This window comes from Puma concolor, chromosome B1, assembly GCF_028749965.1.
Source record: "Puma concolor isolate L17-30 chromosome B1, mPumCon1.1.hap2, whole genome shotgun sequence".
NCBI classification, from domain to species: Eukaryota; Metazoa; Chordata; class Mammalia; order Carnivora; family Felidae; genus Puma; species Puma concolor.
Genome location: NC_141670.1, coordinates 50,099,785 through 50,125,769, shown reverse-complemented (window position 1 = coordinate 50,125,769; position 25,985 = coordinate 50,099,785). Strand labels below are relative to the sequence as shown.

At 38.4% G+C, this 25,985-nt stretch overlaps 1 long non-coding RNA gene and 1 pseudogene across 1 annotated transcript in view; both read left to right on the top strand.

Moving 5' to 3' along the window:
• LOC147581628 (uncharacterized) overlaps positions 1-25,985 on the top strand; it is a 57,011-nt gene that overhangs the window by 23,587 nt on the left and 7,439 nt on the right. The gene's annotated exons all lie outside the window — the stretch shown is intronic.
• On the top strand, positions 23,593-25,115 carry LOC112858321 (26S proteasome regulatory subunit 4-like; annotated as a pseudogene).

Below are 25,985 nucleotides of genomic sequence, written 5' to 3'. Positions count from 1 at the left end.
CACACAGCTAGGAAATGGCAGACACAGAATTCTAACCCAGGTTGGTTTGATTCTGAGTCCAGGCTACATCCAGGTTAGAGTCCTCTAGGACCGTTTGCTGTATCTCACTGGCTGACAATAAATTGAAGACTTTTTATTGATTCATTGATCGATTGATTGATTTTTTCTTTTTCATTTTTTAAAAATATAATTTATTGTCAAGTTGGCTAACATACAATGTATACAGTGTGCTCTTGGTTTTAGGGGTAGATTCCCATGATTCATCACTTACAACATCCAGTGCCTATCCCAACAAGTGCTCTCCTCAATACCCATCATCCATTTTCCTCTCTCCCTCACCCTCCATGAACCCCCAGTTTGTTCTCTGTATTTAAGAGTCTCTTATGGTTTGCCTCCCTCCCTCTCTGTTTGTAACTATTTTTTCCCCTTCCCTTCCCCCATGGTCTTCTGTTAAGTTTCTCAAGTTCCACATATGAGTGAAAACATATGATATCTGTCTTTCTCTGACTGACTTATTTCACTCAGCATAATACCTTCCATTTCCATCCACGTTGCTGCAAATGGCATGATTTCGTTCTTTCTCATTGCCGAGTAGTATTCCATTGTATATATAAACCATGTCTTCTTTATCCATTCATCAGTTGATGGACATTTGGGTTCTTTCTATAATTTGGCTATTTTTGAAAGTGCTACTATAAATATTGGGGTACGTGTGCCCCTATGAATCAGCATTCCTGTATCCTTTGGATAAATTCCTAGTAGTGTTATTGCTGGGTTGTAGGGTAGTTCTATTTTTAATTTTTTGAGGAACCTCCACATTGTTTTCCAGAGTGGCTGCACCAGTTTGTATTCCCACCAACAGTACAAGAGGGTTCTCCTTTCTCTACATCTGCACCAGAATTTGTTGTTTCCTGAGTTGTTAGTTTTAGCCACTCTGACTGGTGTGAGGTGGTATCTCAGTGTGATTTTGGTTTGTACTTTTCTGATGATGAGTGACGTTGAGCCTCTTTTCATGTGTCTGTTGGCCATCTGGATGTCTAAATTGAAGACTTAGACCCCCCTTGGAGGGGGGTTCAAGGTAGATGTGTTAATTTGCTAGGGCTGTCATTACAAAGTACCATAGCCTGGGTGGATTAAACAACAGAAATTTATTTTCTCATTGTTCTGGAAGCTGGAAGTCTGAGATCAAGGTGTTGGCAGGGTTGATTTCTTCTGAGGCCTCTCTCCTTGGCTTGTAGATGGTCATCTTCTCACTGTGTCCTCATATGGTCTTTCTTCTGTGTGTCTGTGTCCTAATGCCTTCTTCTTGTAAGGACACTAGTCACATGGGCACAGGGCCCACTCTAATGACCTCATTTTAATTTAGGTTAATTTTTAACCGAATCTTTAGGAGATAATCTTTAAAGACACTATCTCCAAATACGGTCCCATTCTGAGGTTCTGTGGATTAGGATTTCAACATAGGAATTTGGAGGGGACAAAATTCATCCCATAACAGTAGATAGAATTAATTAATTCCTTACTTCAGCCAATTTTAGTCAATGAAATTGTGTGTACTGAATTTATCTGAAACAGAACTACTTTATAATTGCATACTACCTTGGATTTACAGTGGATTACAGATTGGACACACCTTGCCATTTCAAGCCTTATTTAACAATGCTGTGAGGCATATAGGAGAGATGTTATTAATCTTCTGAAGAAACTGAGGCTTAGAGGTTTCATATGACTCATTCATGGACAGATTAAATTGGGTGTAGTTTTTGCTATTCTTGCAGTAAAAAGTAAAACCTGGCGTTTGCATATAAAATGTATTGAGTAAAATATGTTGAGCCATTCTCCAGAATGCTGTACTATATACCTTAGACAAACTATTAAAGATGGGGGGGGGAGATAATCACAGTTTTACAATTTTAGGAAAAATATTCTCTATAATTCTACTCCGAATACACCTATTCCCAGTTTTGTGTATTTTTTCTAATCTTTGCACATATTTTTACATAGTTGCAATTATTGTGTATAGCATCTATATACTGTTTTCACTGCATTTTTTTGGTTTTACTTTCTTTTTTTTTTTTTTTAATTTTTTTTTTTTCAACGTTTATTTATTTTTGGGACAGAGAGAGACAGAGCATGGACGGGGGAGGGGCAGAGAGAGAGGGAGACACAGAATCGGAAACAGGCTCCAGGCTCCGAGCCATCAGCCCAGAGCCCGACGCGGGGCTCGAACTCCCGGACCGCGAGATCGTGACCTGAACTCCCGGACCGCGAGATCGTGACCTGGCTGAAGTCGGGCGCTTAACCGACTGCGCCACGCAGGCGCCCCTGGTTTTACTTTCTATTTTGAGATAATTGTAATTCACATGCACTTGTAAATAATACAGAGAGATTCCATATTCCCTTTACTTAGTCTCCCCACACGGTCACATTTTATAAAAATCTAGTACAATATAACAACCAGGATATTGGCAATGATATAATCAAGGTACAGAACATTTTCATAGCCACAAGGATCCCTCATGTTGCTCTTTGATAGCCACTGGCATCTCCACTAATCTGTTCTATAATTTTGATTCTATTCTCTAATTTTGTCATTTCAAGAATGTTACATAAATTGGCTCATGCAGTATATAACCTTTTGATATAACCTTTTTGTTGCACATGTACATGTGTTTCTCTGGCATATATACACAGGAGTGGAATTTATAGAGTATGTGTGTCATATACTATATAATAGCAACTTGTTTTCTAAATTGATTACACCAATTTATATTCCTACTGGCGATCTAATTTTCTACTGCTCCATATTTTTTTTATAACATTTTATGTTTATTTTCTGAATTCTAATTTTTGTCTGTCTGCTGGGGGTGCAGTGGGTTCCCACTGCGATTTAATTAAAATTTCTCTGATTGTTAATGAAACTCAGCATCTCTTTTCATATGATTATTATTGGCCTTTTGGATTTCCTGTTTTTGTGTGAAGAGTTTGTGTAATTCGTTTTAATAGTTCCTCCCACCCCAGCTTTGTCTGTGTTTTCAAGTTTAATTTTTTTTTTCAACGTTTATTTATTTTTGGGACAGAGAGAGACAGAGCATGAACGGGGGAGGGGCAGAGAGAGAGGGAGACACAGAATCGGAAACAGGCTCCAGGCTCTGAGCCATCAGCCCAGAGCCCGACGCGGGGCTCGAACTCACTGACCGCGAGATCGTGACCTGGCTGAAGTCGGACGCTCAACCGACTGCGCCATCCAGGCGCCCCTCAAGTTTAATTTTTTAACCTGAGGTTGTCCAGTTGCTTCAGCATCAATTGTTAAAAATGACATCATTCCTCTCTTGGGTTCCTAGGTGACCTATGTTGATATATGTTCCACAAGTACTTGAAAAGAATGTGTATTCTGTTGTTTGATGGAGTATTCTACCATGGATTAGATCCTGTTGGTTGATGGTATGTTGAGTTATTTTATTTCCTTGTTGATTTTCTGTGTAGCTGTTCTATCAATTGTTGAAGTCTCCAACTATAATTGTGGATTCGTTTATTTCAATTTTACCGGTTTATGCTCTATGTATTTTGTTTTGTTTTGTATGTCTTCTTGGTAGATTGACCCTTTTATCATTATGTAAAGTCTCTGTCTCTACTAATTTTCTTAATTTGAAGTTTATTTTATCTGCTATTAATATAGCCACTCCTGCTTCTTTTTATTAATGTTTGAATCATATATCTTCTTTTTATTTTCAACTTGCTCGCTTCATTATATTTGAAATGTTTTCTATAGTCATCATAAAATTGGGTCATGTTTCCTAATTTACTCTGCCAGTCCTTGTCTTTTGATTGGTTGTCTGGACCATTTACATTTAAAGTAACTATTCAGATGTTAGGTCTTAAGTTTTTCATTTTATTTTTGTTTGTTCTTTTTGTTTTCTTTTCCCCCTCTGTTTTCTGTTTCCTTCCTTTATGTGGAACACTTGGACATTAAAAAATTTTTTTTTTCTAATGTTTATTTATTTTTGAGAGACAGGAATAGAGCGCCAACAGGGGAGGGGCAGAGAGAGAAGGAGATACAGAATCCAAAGCAGGCTCCAGGCTCTGAGCTGACAGTACAGAGCCCCGTGGGGCTTAAACCCACCAACGGTGAGATCATGACCTGAGCCGAGGTCAGATGCTTAAGTGATTGAGCCACCCAGGCACCCCACCACTTGGACATTTTTAAAAGTTTTATTTTTATGTTGTTTTCTATATTTTATATGTTTATTTTATATTGTTTTTAGTGTGTGTATGTAATACACAACTTATAACAGTCTTCTGGTATCAACACATTACCAGTTCAAATAAAATGTAGAAACATTAGCTCTTTTAACTTTGCTTTATCCTTTTTGTTTACAATAGAATTGTCTTTTTTTTTTTAATTTTTTTTTTCAACGTTTATTTATTTTTGGGACAGAGAGAGACAGAGCATGAACGGGGGAGGGGCAGAGAGAGAGGGAGACACAGAATCAGAAACAGGCTCCAGGCTCTGAGCCTTCAGCCCAGAGCCTGACGCGGGGCTCGAACTCCCGGACCACGAGATCGTGACCTCGCTGAAGTCTGGCGCTTAACTGACTGCGCCACCCAGGCGCCCCGATAGAATTGTCTTTAATACTTCCTTTACATACATGTAGAATCATATCAGACAAATGTTATTATTTTTGCTTCAATCATCAAATATAATTTAGAAAATTTAAGGAGAGATGGAAAGTCTCTATTTACTAATATTTTTCTTTATCATGTTTTTTTCTTACTTCCTGGTATTCCAAGGGTTCTTTTTTTTTAGTTGTTTCCTTTCTGTTTAGGAAACTTCTTTAGCCATGAGAAATCCATTGTAATTTGAAATGTTTTCCCTTTATAGACAAGGTGTCATTTTTTCCCTCACTGCTTTCAAGATGTTTTCTTCATCTTTAGTTTTTAGAAATTTGACTATGATGCATCTTTGTATAGATTTCTTAAAGTTTATTTTCTTTGGGATTTGCTAAGTTTCTTGAATTTGTAGGGTTAGGTCTTTTGCCAAATTTGGAAAGTTTTCAGCCGTTATTTCTTCAAGTAATTTTTCAGCCTAGCCCTTTTACATCTCTCCTGTTGAGACTCCAATGACAAATGTTAGATCTCTTGTTCTGGTTCCACACTTTACTGAGGCTCTGTTCATTTTTTGTCTACTCTATTTTTGCTTTGATGTTCAGACTGAGGAATTTCTTTTTTTATGTTTATTTATTTATTCTGAGAGAGAGAGAAAGAGCCTGAGTGAGGTGAGTCAGAAAGATAGAGGGAGAGAGAGAATCCCAAGCAGACTCCACACTGCCAGCACAGAACCCCATGAGGGACTCAGTTTCACCAACTGTGAGATCATGATCTGACCTGAAATCAAGAGTCAGATTCTCAACCTACTGAGCCACCCAGGTGCCCCAGACTGGGGAATATCTATTGTTTATATTCAAGTTCACTGATTCTTTTCTGTTTCTCTATTCTGTGTTGAATCCATCTATTGAGTTATCCTTGCCCAGCCTTACTGAGGTATTAGTTGACAATTTAAAGTTACATATATGTAAGATGTACAACTCAATGATTTGATATACGTATATATAGTGAAATATTTACCATTAGAGTACTTAACATATCCTTTATCTCATATTGTTATCATCTCCTTTCTTTTGTTTTGGTGATGAGACACTTAAGACATACCCTGTTAGCAAATTTAAAGTATAAAATACAATATTAACTATAGTCACATTGTTGTTCATTAGATCTCCAGAACTTATTCATCTTGCAAAGCTGAAATTTTGTACCTCTTGACTAACATCTCCCGATTTTCCTTTCCCCTCATCCCTTTATAATCACCACTTTATTCTCTGTTTCTATGAACTTGACTATTTTAGATTCCACATGTAAGTGAGACCATTAGTTTCAGATATGCAACATAGTGATTCAACAACTCTATACATTATAGTATGCTCACCAAAAGTATAGCTACCATCTGTCACCACATAATGCTATTAAAATACCATTGACTATATTCCCTGTGCTGTAAATTTTATACCCATGATTTATTCATTCTATAATAGTATTTCCCCCTTTCCTTCACCCATTTGCCCATCTCTCAAACCCCCTCCCCTCCAGCAACTATCAGTTTGTTCTCTGTGTTTGTAAGTCTGACTTTGATTTTTGAGTGTTTATTCATTTGTTTTGTTTTTTATTTTTCAAAAAAATTTTTTTAACGTTTATTCATTTTTTGAGAGACAGAGAGACAGAGCATGAGTGAGGAAGGGACAGAGAGAGGGAGACACAGAATCTGAGGCAGGCTCCAGGTTCCAAGCTGTCAGCACAGAGCCCTATGCGGGGCTTGAACTCATGGAGTGTGAGATCATGACCTGAGCCCAAGTCGGACGCTCAACTGACTGAGCCACCCAGGCGCCCCCATTTGTTTTGTTTTTTAGATTCCACATTTAAGTGGAAGATAAGGTAACACTAGATGTATGGATCTATTTTGGGGCTTTTCATTCTGTTCCATCAGGCAATATGCCTTTTTTTTTTTTTTTTAACACTAGTACCCATAGTGTTTTGATTACTATAGCTTTGTAATATATTGTTAAATCAGGAAATGTAACATCTCCAGCTTTGTTTTTCTTACTCAAGATTGCTTTGGTTATTCAGGGTCTTTTGTGGTTTCATATAAATCTCAGTATTATTTTTATCTATTTCTATAAAAATGCCACTGGGATTTTGATAAGGATTGCATTGAATCTGTAGGTCACTTTGGATAGTATGGGATGTTTTAACAATGTTGGTTCTTCCAATTCATGAACATGGGATGTCTTTCCATTTATCTGTGTCTTCTATAATTTCCTTCATCAATGGTTTCTAATTTTTATGGTATAAGTCTTTCACCTCTTTGGTGAATTTATTTAGGTTTATTTCTTGTTGCTCTTGCCATTGTGAATGGTATTATTTTCTTAATTTTCTTTTTCTGATAGTTTGTTGTTTGTGTATATGGAAATGTGGTTGATTTTTATATATTTATTTGTATCCTGCATCTTTACTGAATTTATTAGTTCTAATAATTTTTTGTTCAATCTTAGGATTTTCAATGTACATAATCATATCTGCAAAAAAAGATAATTTAACTTTGCCTCCTCTGGTTTGGATGCCTTTAATTTTTTTTTTTTTTTTCTGTCTAATTGCCCTGGCTAGGACTTCTAGTACCATATTGGAAAGAAGTGTTGAGAGTCGGCATTTTTGCCTTTTACCAGATGTTAGAGGGAAATCTTTCAGTTTTTCCCTATTGATTTTGTTGTTATCTGTGGGTTTTTAACATATGGCTTTATTGTGTTGACACAAGTTCCTTCTATACTTATTTTGCTGAGAGTTTTAATCATACATGAATGATGAAAGTCGTTCATACCAGGAAGTAAGAAAAAACATAAAGAAAAATATTAGTAAATAGAGACTTTCCATCTCTCCTTAAATTTTCTAAATTATATTTGATGATTGAAGCAAAATTTATCAAATGTATTTTTCTGTGTGATTGAGAGATCATGTGGGTTTTCTTCTTCCATTTTGTTAATGTGTTGTATCATATTGACTGATTTCTGAATGTTGAGTAATCCTTGCATCTCAGGGGATTATTCTACTTCATCATGGGAATGATCCTTTAGATGTGCAGCTGAATTTGGTTTGCTAGTATTTTATTGAGAATTTTTACATTTGTATTTATCTGGGATATTGGCCTGTAGTTTTCTTTTCTGCTGGTTTTTTTTTCTTTTTTTTTTTTTTTAAATCTAGGTTTGGTATCAGGGTAAGTCTGACCTTATAAAATGAATTTGGAATGTTGCCTCCTCTGATTTTTTGGAAGAGCTTGAGAAGGATTGGTGTGAATTTTTCTTTATACATTTGGTAAAAATCCACCAATGAAGCTACTTGGTTCTGGGATTTTCATTGTTGGGAGATTTTTTAAAAAATTACTGATTCAATCTCCTTACTAGTGGTTGGTCTGTTCAGATTTTCTATTTCTTCATGAGTCAATCTTAGTAGGTCATATGTTTCTAGGAGTTTGTCCATTTCTTGTAGGATTTCCAATTTGTTGGTATGTAATTGTTCATAGTAGTTTCATGATCCTTTGTATTTCTGTGGCATTCTGTGTATTCCAGTTACAGCATCTCTTTCATTTCTAATTTCATGTATTCAAGTTCCTTTTCTCTTCTCTGTATGTCTCTTTGGTGAGTCTAGCTAAAGGTTTATCAATTTTGTTCATTTTTTCAAAGAGCCAGCTCTTATTTTTACTGATATTTTCTACTGTCTTTTTTAGTCTCTATTCATTTATTTCCACTCTGATTTTTGTTATTTCCTTCCTTCTGCTAACTTTGGGCTTCATTTGTTTTTCATTTCCTAGTTCCTTGATGAGCTAAGTTATTTGCAAATCTTGTTTCTTAATGAGGGCATTTATTGCTATAAACTTCCCTCTTAGAACTGCTTTTGCTGCATCTCATAGGTTTTGGTATTGTATTTCCATTTTGATTTGTCCCAATTTTGATTTCTCTTTTATTTTTTAAATGTTTCATTCATTCATTCATTCATTCATTCATTCATTCATTCATATATTGAGAGAGGGAGAGGAAAGAGAGAGAGAGAGAGAGCGAGAGAGAGAGAGAAGGAAAGGGGCTGAGAGAGAGGGAGAGAGAGAATCCCAGGCAGGTTCTGTGAGGTCAGCACAGAGCCCAACATGAGGCTTGATCTCACAAACTGAAAGATCATGACTTGAGCTGAAATCAAGAGTTGGATGTTTAACCAACTGAACCATGAAGGTGCCCCTGATTTCTCTGTTGATTTTTTCTTTGAACCATTGTTTTTTCACTAGCATGTTGTTTAATCTTTACATATTTGTGAACCTTCCAGTTTTTTCTCTGTAATCAATTTCTAGTTTCATACCATTGTGACTGGAAAAAACACTTGATATGATGTTAATCTTCTTAAGTTATATTAAGACTTGTTTTGTGGTCTAACATGTGGTCTATCTTGGAGACTTTTCTATGTGTGCTTAAGAAAAATGTGTATTTTGCTGCTCTTTGATGGATTATTCTGAACATATTTGTTAAGTTCATTTGATAAGGTATAGTTTATTTCTAATACTTCCTTATTGACTTCTGTCTGGATAATCTATCCATTGATGAAGGTCAAGTATTATAATCCTCTGTTATTTTTGTATTGCTATTTATTTCTCTCTTTAGGTCTGTTAATATTTACTCTATATATTTAGGTGCTACTATGTTGGGTGCATGAATATTTACAAACACTATATCCTCTTATTGGATTGACCCCTTTATCATTATATGATGGCCTTCTTTGTCTCTTATTACAGACTTTGTCTTAAAGTCTATTTTGTCTGATATAAGTATAGCTACCCCAGATTTTTTTTTTGTTTCAATTTGTATGAAATATGTTTTTCTATATCTTCATTTTTAGTCTGTGTGTGTCTTTAAAGCTGAAGTGACGGGGCGCCTGGGTGGCTCAGTTGGCTAAGCATCTGACTTCAGCTCAGGTCACGATCTCACAGTTTGTGGGTTCGAGCCCTGCGTCGGGCTCTGTGCTGACAGCTCAGAGCCTGGAGCCTGTTTCAGATTCTGTGTCTCCCTCTCTCTCTGACCCTTCCCCGTTCATGCTCTATCTCTCTCTGTCTCAAAAATAAATAAACGTTAAAAAAAAATTTATAAAGCTGAAGTGACTATATTATAGGCAGCATATAGATGGGTCTTGATTGTTATACATTCAGCCACTTTATGCCTTTGATTGGAGAATTTAGTCTGTTCACACAGTAATAAGTAATAAGTAATTATTGATAGCTATGAAATTATTGTTATTTTGTTAATTGTTTTCTGGATGTCTTTAATTCTTTTGTTCTTTTCTTCTTCTCTTATTCTCTTCTTTTATGATTTTCTATAGTGGTATGCTTAGACTAGATGCATGCAGAACCAGGGTCCAAAGTGAGGGTGTGTGTGTGGAGTAAATGTGTCTCCAGGGTCCAGGACATAGGTGCTTCCTCTATAATAGTGGCTCCATCCACTGAATTTTTATTTGATTATTTTACTTTTAAGTTCTATATTTTTTATTAGATTCTTCTTTATATTTTCTATTTCTTTCCTGAGGCATTCTAATTTTTGTTCCTTAAAGTGCATTTTAAATTGCTTATTGAAACACTTTTATGCTGTCTTTTTCAACATCTTTGTCAGATAATTCTAATATCTCTGTCATTTCACTGTGGTCATCTATGATTTTTTTTTTTTTTTTTTTTTTTAGATCTTCTTGGTTCTTGGTAAGACAAGTGATTATTTTATTTCTTGATGTTTTTATTTATTTTTGAGACAGAGAGAGACAGAGCATGAGCAGGGGAGGGGCAGAGAGAGAGGGAGACACAGAATGTGAAGCAGGCTCCAGGCTCTGAGCTGTCAGCACAGAGCCCGATGCAGGGCTCGAACTCACAGACTGTGAGATCATGACCTGAGCTGAAGTCGGACGCCTAACCGACTGAGCCACCCAGGCACCCCAAGACAAGTGATTTTTAATGGAGATATTCATTTGGGTATTATGTTATGAGACTGAATCTTTTTAAGCCTTCTGTTTTTGTTGCCTTCCTCTGACACCACTCCATTAGGTGAGGGGAGATGTTGCCTCACTATTTCCAGTGGAGGTAAAAGTCCACATTCCTCTCAGCTTCTGATGATACCTCAATGGAGATTTCCTCATTACTACTGGAGACATGTAATAGCTGTATCTTCCTACTAGGCTTCCGCTATTACTAACTTGGCTATGAGAGGCAAGAGTGCCTTGTTATACTGCTCCCCATGTAGTCTCCACTGACACTTTTAATGGGGGAACTGGTTTTGTTTCTGAGGTATGGCGATGAAAGTCCTGATTCTCCATGAGGAAAGCTCTGATAGCATTCCAGAGGGGAGAGGCAGGGTGCTTCTTTACTACCAGGTAGGAATAGAAGTCCAGACTCCCAGTATAGTCTCCGTTGACACTGTGGGGAGGGGTGGTGGTAGTGAACACCATTATCCCCTGGCAGGGTTGAGCACCCTGGTCAGTACTCAGCCTTTTCTGACACCACCATGGTTGAACAGCATACGTGTTGGAGTGCCTTGCAACAGCCTGGCAAGGTAGAAATCTAGGCTCTCCATTTGGCCTTTGCTGGCATGGGTGGGAGTGGGGCCACACCTCTTAAAGTGGTGTTTCACTGGAGAAGAGTGATTCTAAATGTTTTCTGTCTTACTAGGCTGCTGTTTTCTGGTTTTGGATAGAGAGAACAAGCTTTTTTTTTGAGCTTTTTCATCTGTACTCATTTGTGTTTCTGAGTTGGTGGCTTCTTAGCTCCAGGTCTGTGATATGTGAAGCAAAAAGAAAACCCAGGGAATTCACCACTAGCTTTCTTAGTAACCAAAGTCCCTACATATTTGACCATATTGTCTCCACCTTTCAGGGTCTTTTTTTTTTTTTTTTTTTCATATATAATGTTCAGAGTTTTAGTTGTACTTACCAGGAAGGATAGGGAAACGTCTGTCTTTTCCATCTATCCAGAAGTGGGAATCTCTACTGCAGATTATATCACACAATAGTTTATTTTTCAACATTGTCTTCATGACCCCAATTTTTCTATATTTGAGGTCCATCCCTGGATATATCTAAAGCTAGAGTTTGTTCAACATTTCTTTTCTTTTTTTTTTTTTTTCAACGTTTATTTATTTTTTTTGGGACAGAGAGAGACAGAGCATGAACGGGGGAGGGGCAGAGAGACAGGGAGACACAGAATCGGAAACAGGCTCCAGGCTCCGAGCCATCAGCCCAGAGCCCGACGCGGGGCTTGAACTCACGGACCGCGAGATCGTGACCTGGCTGAAGTCGGACGCCCAACCGACTGCGCCACCCAGGCGCCCCTCGACATTTATTTTCATATGGGTTTCTCTTCAAATAATGGCTTATACATTTTATACATTTTCAAAGCATTTTTGTAACCCATTTTGCCTTTCTAGCTTTGCTTTCTTTAGCATAAAATTTCTTTCCCCAATGACCAAATTCCTCTGACTTAGTAGAATGCTACCTCTATCTAAAATTAGCCTCTCTCTTCTGAACTTCTGTATTTGATCTGTTCTTGTGTTCTAGCACCCACACCATCCTTTGTTGTTTCTGTATTTCACATTTACCTTTCTGGACTACACATTCCTTGAAGGTAGAGACAGTTGTGCCTTTTCATCTTTCTATGCTGCATGTACTCACTGGTTAAGTTTTGTTTTGTTTTAAGAGAGAGAGAGAGAGAGGGCACAAGTGAGCGAGGGACAGAGAGAGGAAGAGAGAGAGAGAGAGAGAGAGAGAGAGAGAGAGAGAGAGAAGAGAGAGACAAGCGCACCTCATCCAGGGCTCTTGCTCACTGGATGTGGGGCTCATGTTCACCTGCTGTGGGACTTGAACTCACGAACTGTGTGATCATGACCTGAGCCAAAGTCAGATGCTTAATGACTGAGACACCCAAGACATCCAAAACTCATTATATTATGTGAATGAATCAATAATCTTATCTGACCCCTTACCTTATGTGCTGTGAGGTAGACAAGATTTACTATCTTCTCTACCAAGGGGGTTTCCATGTGCTCCCAATATGTGTATATTTGACTTTGAGGAGATGTGGTAGAATTCAAGGAGAAGGACCTTTGTGGTCAGACAAGTTTGCATTGTAACCTGGCCTCTTCTTTTACTGTGACCTCAAGTCCTTCAACCTCTTAGAACCTCCTTTTTATCATATGTAAAATGTGGACAATAACACCTGCCTCTCAGGATTGTCCAGGGTTAAATTAAATATTATTTCTTTTATTCTGTCTGTTCACTTTACTTTGTTACTTCATTTTTATTCAGTGTCTCTGCACTAAATAATTTGCCATCACTTGGGAGTTTTATGTAAGGCCTTAAAAAAACGCTTTTTACTCATTATTTGCTCCCACCTCCACCTGCCCCCATACTCCTTGGAGTAAAAGATGCCGAGCTTTGGGACTCCTCAGCAGCACCTGAGAGGTTCCTGAACCTCACAGATAAGGCCAAATCTTTCTGTATGCTCCCAGAGGGAGAGATAACAATAGCTCTATATACAATGTTACTGTTAAAATGGTGCATTGTAAAATGAATCTCCTTGTAACTGTAAGTGAAAGAACAATGTATCTCTTTGGGTTTCTTTCCAAGTGTCCTCTTCCTCATTCAGATATTCTTACGATTGTATCAATACTTTTCCTACAGTGGAAAATGGGATCAAAGTGAAGGTCTGATTCCCAGAGTGGCATTAATTAGTTGCATTAATTGGTTGCAATAATACATGATTTACTTTTTATTTTATTATCAGGATGCTAGTAAGATCAATTCTTTGGATCGAAGACTGTCTATGGGTTTTTAAATGGTTTGACCTTGAGCATAGGCCTGACGGAAATAGACTCAAGATATAAAAATCTACCTACCCTCACCCTCTCTCTCAGGAAAGGAGCTGCAATTCATATCCACAGGCAGATCAATACTGTTGTGTCTTCAGCTGTGCACATTTTTCACACAACAATTGTACCCATAGCACTTACGCCTGGGGGAAGTCCTGTAATTCCAACTATTTCTTTGGCCAGTTGAGGAACGTAAAACTGTATATTTCCCAGGCAAGGATGTATTCTGGTGCAGAAGGTGAGAGGGTATGTTGGTACCCTATGGCTACTGTATCAAACTATTAAAAACTTGGTAATCTAAAATAACAGAACTTTGTTCTCTTACAATTCTGGAGGTTGGAAGTTTGAAATCTATTAGGGTTGTGCTCCTGTAGGGGCCCTAGCAGAGCCCATTTCTTGACACTTCCTGCATTCTTGGGCCTGGGGTTGCCTCACCCCAGTCTCTGCTTTCATCTTCACATCATCCTCTCCTCTGTGTGTCTGTGTCTTCCCTTTTGTCCATCATTTTTTAATGTTTATTTATTTGAGAGAGAGAGACAGAGAGAATGGAGGAAGGGCAAAGAGAGAGGGAGACACAGAACTCGAAGCAGGCTCCAGGCTCTGAGCTGTCAACACAGAGTCTAATAATGCAGGGCTCGAACTCACAAGTGGTGAGATCATGACCTGAGTCAAAGTCGGATGCTTAACCGACTGAACCACCCAAGCGCCCCTCCCTTCTGTCTGTCTGAAATCTCCCTCTGCGTTTTTCTTGCAAAAACACCTGTGGCTGGATTTAGGGCCCACCCGAATAACCCTCATTTCAAGATCCTTAATTATATCTGCAAAACCCTTTGTTCCAAATAAGGTTATATTCACAGGTTCCAGATTTGATATAGATACCTTTTGAAGGGTCACTGTTTTACCCCACCACAGAGGACTAAGAATGACTCTGAATTGAATAACTTGTAGATATTTTCTCATTAGCTCCATGCTTTGATGTTTGGGATGCAGCAAGATCTTTGTAGACTGACATACTAGACAGTTCCTGGGAAAGTACACAGTTATGTAACTAATATAAGCACTATAATTCTGATGATTTCTCCAATTCTGACAGTGAAATCTCACTGATTATAAATATTTTGTAATATGTGTGATTTCTAGGACTCAGAGTATGCAAAAAGGAAACCCTTCATTGTTTCCCTTTAATTTCTATCTCAAGCTTCATTTACCTGACTGAAATTCAATCAAGCCACTTCGAAAAACTCAACCTCTTCAGTGATTTCTCAGTCCTTTAAGACTTAAAGTTAGTTAAGGATTTCTCCCACTCTGCTTTCTTCTCTGCAGGATTGATTCTAAATTCTCAGGCATGCCAAAGAGTGTTCTTGTTTTGTTAGCTTTCAAATCCATACTACCTGCACGGAAAACCAGCATCCTTACTTAGTAGCTGTGCAATCTGGGTGCTGCAGATTGGGTTCCCAGGGAGAAGACTATGAGATGTGAGAGATGTTTGCTAAGGAGTGCCTTTAGGGTCAATACTGTTGAAGGGTGGTGTAGGGAGCAGGAGTGGACACAGGAAGATGTCCAACTGAGATGCAGGCTCAGTGACGGCTTTGGTCAACCCCACAGAGAGCTCTGGAGCTAGGAAAGCCTTCAGAGCTGCCCCAAGTTGAGCCCAGATAGCCAGATCTTTATACTGTCGCTGGCTAATCATTGGATGTAAGCTGCCCTGGGAAGAGATGTGATCTCTGGCAAAGCAGCTCTCTGCAGTTGAGGCAGAGTCCCTTAAGGGGCTGACAGTTGAAAGCTAACTGCCAATAGCCACCCAGTAGCTGCAGATCTAGGTGATGATTTACAGTGTCCACTACAGCCCATTGCGCTGCTTGGAAACACTTTCCCATCTATGCATGGGATGCCAGTGTACTTCTCCTCCTGGGGGAAGTTTATAAGGGGAATGTTTCTGGGAGGAACTACAACACTACTTCTGAACTGGCCTCCGGGCCATGCTGACACTCATCATCTCCCTCTTCTGCTCTCCGTTCTAGATTACCCTCAAACTCAGCTAGCACCTTTGCTGGTCCCAGTGGCTACCCTGGTGGCATAACACAGACTCTCACCTCTAAGGGGGTCTGAGCCCTTGTTACCAAATCCCACTCAGGCTGGGATTCCTGCACTTGTCCATTTTCGTTCGTTCTTTCTTTCTTTTTTTTCTTTCATTTTTTCAAGTTTTTATTTAAATTCCAGTTAGTTAATATACAGTGTAATATAGTTTCAGGTGTAGAATTTAGTGATTCATCACTCACATACAACACCCAGTGCTCATCACAAGTGCCCTTCTTAATGCCTATCACCCATCTGGCCCACCCCCCTCCCCAGTAACCCTCAGTTTTTTCTCTGTAACTAAGAGCCTGGTTTGCCTCTCTTGTTTTCCTTTTCCCCCTATATTCATTTGTTTTATTTTCTAAATTCCACATATGAGTGAAATCATATGATATTTGTCTTTCTCTGACTGACTTATTTCACTTAGCATAATACTCTAGCTCCATCCATGGCATTGCAAATGGCAAGGTTTCATTCTTTTTGATGGCTAATATTCCGTTGTGTGTATACACACACACACACACACACACACACACACACACACACACACACACGACATCTTCTATATCCATTCATCAGTTGAAGGACATTTGGGCTCTTTCCATAGTTTGGGTGTTGTTAATAAGGCTGCTGTAAACATCAGAGTGCATGTATCCCTTTGAATCAGTATTTTTGTATCCTTTGAGTAAATAACGAGTAGTGCAATTGCTGGATTGTAGGGTTTTATTTTTAACTTTTTGAGGAATATCCGTACTGTTTTCCAGAGTGGCTGCACCAGTTTGCATTCCCACCAGCAGTGTAAGAGGGTTCCCCTTTCTCCACATCCTTGCCAACATCTGTGTTTCCTGTGTTTGTTTCCTGTGTGTTGTTTCCTGTGTTTCCTGTGTTCGGGGTCTTTTGTGCTTCCACACAAATTTTAGGATTGTTTGTTCTAGCTCTGTGAAAAATGCTGGTGGTATTTTGATAGGGATTGCATTAAATGTGTAGATTGCTGTGGGTAGGATAGACATTTAAAAATGTTTGTTCTTCCAATCTCACATCTGTCAGAATGGCTAAAATGTTTTCAATCCATGAGCATGGAATGTCTTTCCATTTCTTTGTGTCATCTTGACTTGTTTTTTTATCAGTGTTTTATATTTTTCAGAGTACAGATCTTTGATCACTTTGGCTGAGTTTATTTCTAGGTATCTTAAGGTTTTTGGTACAACTGTAAATGGGATTGATTCCTTTATTTCTTTTTCTGCTGCTTCATTTTTGGTGTATAGAAATGCAACAGATTTCTGTACATTGATTTTGTATCCTGTGACTTTACTGAATTTGTGTATCAGTTCTAGCAATTTTTTGGTGGAGTCTTTTGTGTTTTCTACATAGAATATCATGTCATCTATAAATAGTGACAGTTTGATTTCTTCCTTGCTGATTTGGATATTTTTTATTTCTTTTTTTTTCAATATATGAAATTTATTGTCAAATTGGTTTCCATACAACACCCAGTGCTCATCCCAAAAGGTGCCCTCCTCAATGCCCATCACCCACCCTCCCCTCCCTCCCACCCCCCATCAACCCTCAGTTTGTTCTCAGTTTTTAAGAGTCTCTTATGCTTTGGCTCTCTCCCACTCTAACCTCTTTTTTTTTCCTTCCCCTCCCCCATGGGTTTCTGTTAAGTTTCCCAGGATCCACCTAAGAGTGAAAACATATGGTATCTGTCTTTCTCTGTATGGCTTATTTCACTTAGCATCACACTCTCCAGTTCCATCCACGTTGCTACAAAGAGCCATATTTCATTCTTTCTCATTGCCACGTAGTACTCCATTGTGTATATAAACCACAATTTCTTTATCCATTCATCAGTTGATGGACATTTAAGCTTTTTCCACAATTTGGCTATTGTTGAGAGTGCTGCTATAAACATTGGGGTACAAGTGCCCCTATGCATCAGTACTCCTGTATCCCTTGGGTCAATTCCTAGCAGTGCTATTGCTGGGTCATAGGGTAGGTCTATTTTTAATTTTTTGAGGAACCTCCACACTGTTTTCCAGAGTGGCTGCATCAATTTGCATTTCCACCAACAGTGCAAGAGGGTTCCCGTTTCTCCACATCCTCGCCAGCATCTATAGTCTCCTGATTTGTTCATTTTGGCCACTCTGACTGGCGTGAGGTGATATCTCAGTGTGATTTTGATTTGTATTTCCCTCATGAGGAGCGACGCCGAGCATCCTTTCATGTGCTGTTGGCCATCGGGTGTCTTCTTTAGAGAAATGTCTATTCGTGTCTTCTGCCCATTTCTTCACTGGGTTATTTGTTTTTCGGGTGTGGAGTTTGGTGAGCTCTTTATAGATTTAGGATACTAGCCCTTTGTCCGATATGTCATTTGCAAATATCTTTTCCCATTCCGTTGGTTGCCTTTTAGTTTTGTTGGTTGTTTCCTTTGCTGTGCAGAAGCTTTTTATCTTCATAAGGTCCCAGTAGTTCATTTTTGCTTTTAATTCCCTTGCCTTTGGGGATGTGTCAAGTAAGAAATTGCTACGGCTGAGGTCAGAGAGGTCTTTTCCTGCTTCTTTTATTTCTTTTTGTTGTCTAATTGCTGAGGCTAGGACTTCCAGTGCTCTGATAAATAATAGTGGTGAGAGTGGACATCCCTGTTATATTCCTGACTGTAGAGGAAAAGCTCACAGTTTTTCCCCATTGAGGATCATATTAGCTGTGGGTCTTTTGTATGGCTTTTATGATGGTGAGGTATGTTCCCTGTATCCCTACTTTGTTGAGGGTTTTAATCAAGAATGGATAATGTACTTTGTCAGATGCTTTTTTTCTGCATCTATTGAGAAGTTCATATGGTTCTTATTCTTTCTTTTATTAATATGGTGTATTACACTGATTGATTTGTGAATATTGAACCACCTTTGCAATGCAAAAATAAATTCCCCTTGATCGTGGTGAATGATTCTTTTAATGTATGTTGGATTCAATTTGTTAGTATTTTGTTGAGAAATTTTGCATTCATGTTCATTGGGGATATTGGCCTTTAGTTTTCTTTTTTAGTGGAGTCTTTGTCTGGTTTTGGGATCAGGGTAAATGTTGGCCTCGTAGAATGAGTTTGGAAGTTTTCTTTCATTTCTATTTTTTGGAATAGTTTCAGAAAAATAGGTATTAACACCTCTTTAAATGTTTGGTAGAATACCCCTGTGAAGCCATCTGGCCCTGGACTTTTGTTTGTTGGGAGGTTTTTGATTACTGATTCAATTTCTTTGCTGGTTATTGGTCTGTTCAAGTTTTCTGTTTCTTCCTATTTCAGCTTTGGTAGTTTATATGTTTCTGGGAATCTATCCATTTGTTCTAGATTACCCAATTTGTTGGCATATAATTTTTCATAATATTCTCTTATAATTTGTTTGTATTTCTGTGGTGGTGTTTGTTATTTCTCCTCTGTTATTAGTGATTTTATTTATTTGGGTTCTTTCTCTTTTATTTTTGATGAGTCTGGTTAGGAGTTTTTTAATTTTATTAATTTTTTCAAAGAACCAGCTCCTGGTTTCATTGATCTGTTATACTGTTTTTTTTTTTAGTTTCTATATCATTTATTTCTACTCTAATCTTTACTATTTCCTTTCTTCTGCTGGCTTTAGGCTTCAGTTGTTGCTCTTTCTCTAGCTCTTTAGGTGTAAGGTTAGGTTATATATTTGAGATTTTTCTTGCTTCTTGAGGTAGGCCTGTATTGCTATATATGTCCCTCTTATGACTGTTTTGCTGCATCCCAAAGGTTTTTGACTCATATTTTAATTTTCATTTATTTCCATGTATTTAAAAAATTTCTGGTTTAATTTCTTGGTTGACCCATTCATTCTTTTTTTTTTATTTAAAAAAATTTTTTTAATGTTTATTTATTTTTGAGAGTGAGAGAGATAGAACACAAATGGGGAAGGGGCAGAGAGAGAGAGGGAGACACAGACTCTGAAGCAGGCTCCAGGCTCTCAGCTGTCAGCATAAAGCCTGATGTATGGCTTGAACTCACAAACTGCAAAATCACAACCTGAGCCAAAAATCGGATGCTAAACTGACTGAGCCACCCAGGCACCCCACCCCCATTCATTCTTTAGTAGGATGTTCTTTAACCTCCATGTATTTGTGGCCTTTCCAATTTTTTTCTAGTTTCATAGCATTGTGGTCAGAAAATATGCATGGTATGATCTCAATCCTTTTGTACTTGTTGGGGCCTTATTTGTGACCTAGTATGTGATCTATTCTGAGAACGTTCCCTGTGCATTCAAAAAGAATGTGTTTTCTGCTGCTTTAGGAAGAAATGTTCTGAATATATCTGTTAAGTGCATCTCGTCCAGAGTGTCATTCAAAGCCCTTGTTTCCTTGTTGATTTTCTGCTTAGAATATCTGTTCCCTGATGTAAATGGGGTATTAAAGTTCCCCACTGTTATTGTATTATTATCAATGAGTTTCTTTATGTTTGTGATTAATTGATTGATATATTTGGGTGTTTTAAGTTGGGGACATAAATACTTATAATTGTTAGATCTTCTTGTTGGATAAACCCCTTTATTAAGATGTAGTGCCCTTCTTCATCTCTTGTTACAATCTTTGGTTTAAAACCTGATTTGTCTGATATAAATATGGCTACTCTGGTTTTCTTTTGACATCCATTTGCATGATAAATATTTCTCCATTGTCTCACTTTCAATCTGCAGATGTCTTTAGGTCTAAAATGAATCTCTTGGAGTGCCTGGGTGGCTCAGTCAGTTAAGCGTCCTACTTTGGCTCAGGTCATGATTTCACGGTTCATGAGATCGAGCCCCACATCAGGCTCTGTGCTGACAGTTCAGAGCCTGGAGCCTGCTTCCAATTCTGTGTCTCCCTCTCTCTCTCTGCTCCTCCCCCACTCACTCTCTGTCTCTCTTTCTCAAAAATAAATAAACATTAAAAAAAATTTTTTTAAATGAATCTCTTGTAGGCAGCAAATAGGTGGGCCTTGGTTTTTTTAAATCCATTTTGACAGCTTATGTCTTTTGATTGAAGCATTTAGTCCGTTTAAATTCAGAGTAATGATATGAATTTAGTGCCATTTAATTACTTGTTTTGTCATTGTCTCTGGATATTTTCTCTGTTCTTTCTAGTATTTGTTGCTTTTGGTCTTTCTTTTCCACTCAGAGTCCCCTTTAGTATTTTGTGTAGGGCTGGTTTAGTGGTCATAAACTACTTTAGTTTTTCTTTGTCTGGGAACTCTTTATCTCTTCTTCTATTCTGAATGATAGCTTTGTTGGATAGAGTATTCTTGGCTGCAGATTTTTCCCATTCAGCACACATGATATATCATGCCACTCCCTTCTGGCATGTCAAGTTTCTGTGGACAGATCTGTTTCTAGCCTTACTGGTCTTCCCCTACAAGCTAGGGACTTCTTTTGTCTTGCTGATTTTAGGATTTTTTTTTAATCTCTATATTTTGCAAATTTAATTGCAATATGTCTTGGCATTGGCCTGCTTTTATTGATTTTGATAGGAATTCTCTGTGCCTCCTGGATTTGGAAGTCTATTTCCTTCCCCAGATTGGGGAAGTTTTCAGCTATAATTTCCTCAAATAAATCTTCTGCCCCCTTTTCTCTCTTTTCTTCTTCTGAGACCCCTATAACACAAATGTTATTACATTTCATGGAGTCATTGAGTTCCCTGAGTCTACTTTCATGATCCAAGATTTTCTTTCCCTCTTTTGATCAACTTCATTATTTTCTATAATTCTATCTTCAATATTACTTATTCATTCCTCATTGTGGTCAGTTTTGTATCACGGTTATTGCATTTTTCATTTTGGCCTGATTGGTTTTAAGCTCTTTTATCTCTGTGGTAAGGGTATCTCTGATGCCTCCTATGCTTTTCTCAAGTCTAGCTAGTATTAAGATTGTTGCTTTAAATCAATCTAGGTATGTTGGATTAGGCATATTACTTATATCTGTTTTGAGTAGATCCCTGGCCATGACCTTTTCTTGTTCTCTTTTGGGATGAATTTCTCTGTCTTTGCATCTTATCTAGGTCTCTGTATTCTTCTCTGTGTTAGGAAAGCCTGTTATGTTTCCTGATCCTGAGAGTAATGGGTCTATGAAGAAGAAGTTATATAATATCCACACTTATAGGTTATATAATGCCTAGCACTTCAGGAAGTGTCTCTGGTGTATGTTGTGTGCATTCTGCTATTGTGTTATTGCTGCTCTATTCCTCAGGTCAGTCCTCTGCAGAGTTTATCCTTGCTGATGGTGGGGAATGTTTGGATCATGGCCAGAGTATGGTGTGTTTTAACTAGGTGTGCTCTGGTATAATTGTTAAAAGAGATATGATACTATTTCCACTAGAGTTGAAACTTTGGAGAATTCTATTGTCAGTAGACATGTTGCATGTGGGAGTTTGTGCTGGTCTTCTGGGGGAAGGGACCCACTGCACTGGTTCTTAGGCACACTTGCCCAAGAAAAGCATTGCCAGGATAGTACAGGGGGGTGGGAATGGGTTTAGTGTAAGCAGATTAAGCAGCCAACGTTGGCACTATCCTGTTTACTGAAATTAATTTATGTTGAGGGGCAGGGGAGGGAAATGGTGCTAGCCAGCTCCTTTGTCCCTGGAGAGGCAATGCCACCTCTCTCAGATGTGCTCCAAGAAGGAGGAATCTTCTCTCCAAGTGCATCTCAGACGATCCTCAGACGATTATGCCCTCTGCCCCCAGGTTATTTGCCTGCCTTCTCTACAGGAGCACTGCAGCACCTTCAGGGCTCTACACCAGGACTTCTAAAACTACAGCTTTTAAGCCCGCTGGTTGCAAAAACTCATAAAAATCAGCCCCTCTTATTTTCCCAGTCAATGACTTTGTGGAAGTGTTTTCCTTGTGTGATCCTTTGTGCACTCCTCTCTCCTTTCTCTCTTTTCTCTCTCCATGACCAGGGCTCTCTCCCCTGTGCAGCACCCACAATCCATTTCTCCCCCAAAACATGTCTCCACACCTCCTACCTTCCATGATGTGGCCTCTTTTCTCCCTCTAGGTGTGCAGTTTGTTCTGTCAGTCCTCAGTTTCATTTGTTGGGTATTTAGAATGATTTGTTATTTATCTAGCTGTGTTCAAAGGAAAAGCAAGCCCAGGGTCCTTCTACTACTCCGTCACCTTAGCTCCCACCCACACTTGTCCATTTTCTATCCAAACTGAACAAAGGAAATGCACCCAAATGGATCCTTTCTCCCTCCATTTTATCACAGCAGACATATCCTACTAATGATCAGTGTCAATTAGCCTGCCAGACCAAAACCAGATAAGAACACCACAAAAAAGAAAATTACAGGCTAATTAATGTCTCTGATGAATATAGATGCAAAATCCTAACAAAATATTAGCAAACTGAATTCAACAATACATTAAATAGCTCATACACCATGATCAAGTGAAATTTATTCCAGGGATGCAAAGATGGTTCAACAAATCAATCAACATGATGTACTACATTAACAACAAAATGAAGGATAAAAATCACATGATCATCTCAATATATGAAGAAAAGCATTTGACAAAATTCAACATTCATTTATGATAAAAACTCAACAAAATGGATACATAGGAATGTACCTCAAGATAATAAAGACCATATATGATAAGCCCACAGCTAACATGCAAAATGGTGAAAAGCTGAAAGCTTTTCCTCTAGTTAGGAACAAGACAAGGATGCCCACTCTCACTACTTTTATTTAACACAGTATTGGAAAGCCTCATCAGAGAAATTAAGCAAGAAAAAGAAATAAAAGGCATCCAAATCAGAAAGGATGGCATGATTTACAGATGACATGGTTTTATATATAGAAATCCATAAAAACTCCATGAAAAAACTGTCAGAACTATTCAACAAATTCATAGTATAGTCACAGGATACAAAATCAATATATAAAATCTACTGTTTCTATACACTAACACTGAGCCATCTATCAGAAAGAGAAATTAAGAAAACAATCTTAATTGCATCAAAAAGAATAAAATACCCATTTGAACGGCTGAAGCAAGATGCGTCAGAGTCAGAGTGGTGATCATGGCCCTGGAGGTGGCAAGAAGGATGACAAGGACAAGAAAAAGAAATATGAACTTCCTGGGGCACCTGGGTGGCTCAGTGGGTTAAGTGTCTGACTTTAGCTCAGGTCATGATCTCGCAGTTCATGAGTTCAATTCCCACATCAGGCTCTGTGCTGACAGCTCAGAGCCTGGAGCCTGATTCGGATTCTGTGTCTCCCTCCCGACTCATGCTCTCTCTCTCTCTCTCTCAAAAATAAATAAACATAAAAAAGAAATAGGAACGTTCTGTACCAACTAGAGCGGGGAAAAAGAAGAAGGAAACAAAGGGACCAGATGCTGCCAGCAAGCTGCCACTGGTGACACCTCACACTCTGCTGGTTAAAATTACTGAAGTTAGAATTAAAGACTGTCTTCTCATGGAGGAAGAATTCATTAGAATTCAGGAACAAATGAAGCCTTTAGAAGAAAAGCAAGAGGAGGAAAGATCAAAAGTGGGTGATCTGAGGGGGACCCCAAAGTCGGTAGGAACGTTGGAAGGGATCATTGATGACAACCATGTGGATCATCGTGTCCATATCTGTGGGCTCAGAACACTATGTCAAGCTTCTTTACTTTGTAGACAAGGATCTGCTGGAACCAGGCTGCTGGTCCTTCTCAACCACAAGATGCATGCCATCATAGGGGTGCTCATGGATGACACGGATCTCTTGGTCACAGTAATGAAGTTAGAAAAGGTCCCCCAGGAAATCTATGCTGATATTGTGGGTTGGACAACCAAATCCAAGAAATTAAGGATCTGTGGAGCTTCCTCTCACTCATCCTGAATATTATGAAGAGATGGGTATAAAGCCCCCAAAGAGGGCCATTCTCTAAGGTCCACCTGGCACAAGTAAAACCTTATTAGCCAAAGCAGTAACAAACCAAACCTTAGTCACTGCCCTAAGAGTGGTTGGCTCTGAACTTATTCAGAAGTACCTAGGTGATGGGCCCAAACTTGTTTGGGAATTGTTTCAAGTTGCAGAACACGTGCCATCCATTGTGTTTATTGATGAAATTGATGCTATTGGAACAAAAAGATAGGACTCAAATTCTGGTGGTGAGAGAGAAATTTAATGAACAATGTTGGAACTGTGGAACCAGTTGGATGGATTTGATTCAAGGAGTGATGTGAAAGTTATCATAGCCACAAACTGAATAGAAACTTTGGATCCAGCACTTATCAGACCAGGCAACATTGACAGGACAAATGAGTTCCCCGGCCAGATGAAAAGATTATGAAGCGCATCTTTCAGATCCAGATAAGCAGGATGACGCTGGCTGATGATGTAACCTTGGATGACTTGATCATGGCTAAAGATGACCTCTCTGGGGCCGGCATCAAGGCAATCTGTACAGAAGCTGGTCTGATGGCCTTGAGAGAACATAGAATGAAAGTAGCAAATGAAGACTTCAAAAAATCTAAAGAAACTGTTCTTTATAAAAAACAAGAAGGTACCCCTGAGGGGCTCTACCTGTAGCAACCACATTTGCCTTCAAGGAAGTGGTCGGGAGTGTTCCGACTCTTTAGAGGGATGAGGTTGGGGAAGTTGTCCAGAGGAACCCATGTTCCAGTTGATCTTTCTTAGCAAAACCTCCTGTGTACATTTCTAAGTGTTGTGTGTAGAATGCCCACTAGGCTGCCTTCATCTGTTGGCCACGTGCAGTGCCCTCCCCCCAATAAAGCGAGCTCCTCCTAAAATAAATAAATAAATAAATAAATAAATAAATAAATAAAACCTAAGAATAAATTTAACCAAGGAGATGAAAAACCTATACACTGAAAATTATAAGACATTGATGAAAGAAATTGAAGAAGACACACATAAATGGAAAGATATTCCATGCTTATGGATCAGAAAAATTAATATTGTTAATATATCTATGTTACTCAAAGCAATCTACAGATTCAGTGCAATCTCTATCAAAATTCCAAAAGCATTTTACACAGAACTGGAACAATCTTATAATTTATATGAAACGAGAAAAGACCCCAAATAGATAATGAAATCTTGGGTAACAAAACGGGAGGCATCATGATACCTGTTTTTGAACTAAATGACACAACTATAGTAATGAAAACTGTATGATATTGGCAGAAAAACAGACACATAGATCAACTGAACAGAATAGAAAAACCTCGAAATAACCCACATAGATATGGTCAATTAATTTACAATAAAGGGGCCAAGATACAATACGGAAGGACAGTTTCTTCAAAAAATGATGTTGGGAAAACTGAACATCCACATGCAAAAGTATAAGACTAGACTATCTTACATCATATACAAAAATTAACTCAAAATGGACTAAAGACTTGAATGTAAGACCAGAAACCATAAAATTTTTAG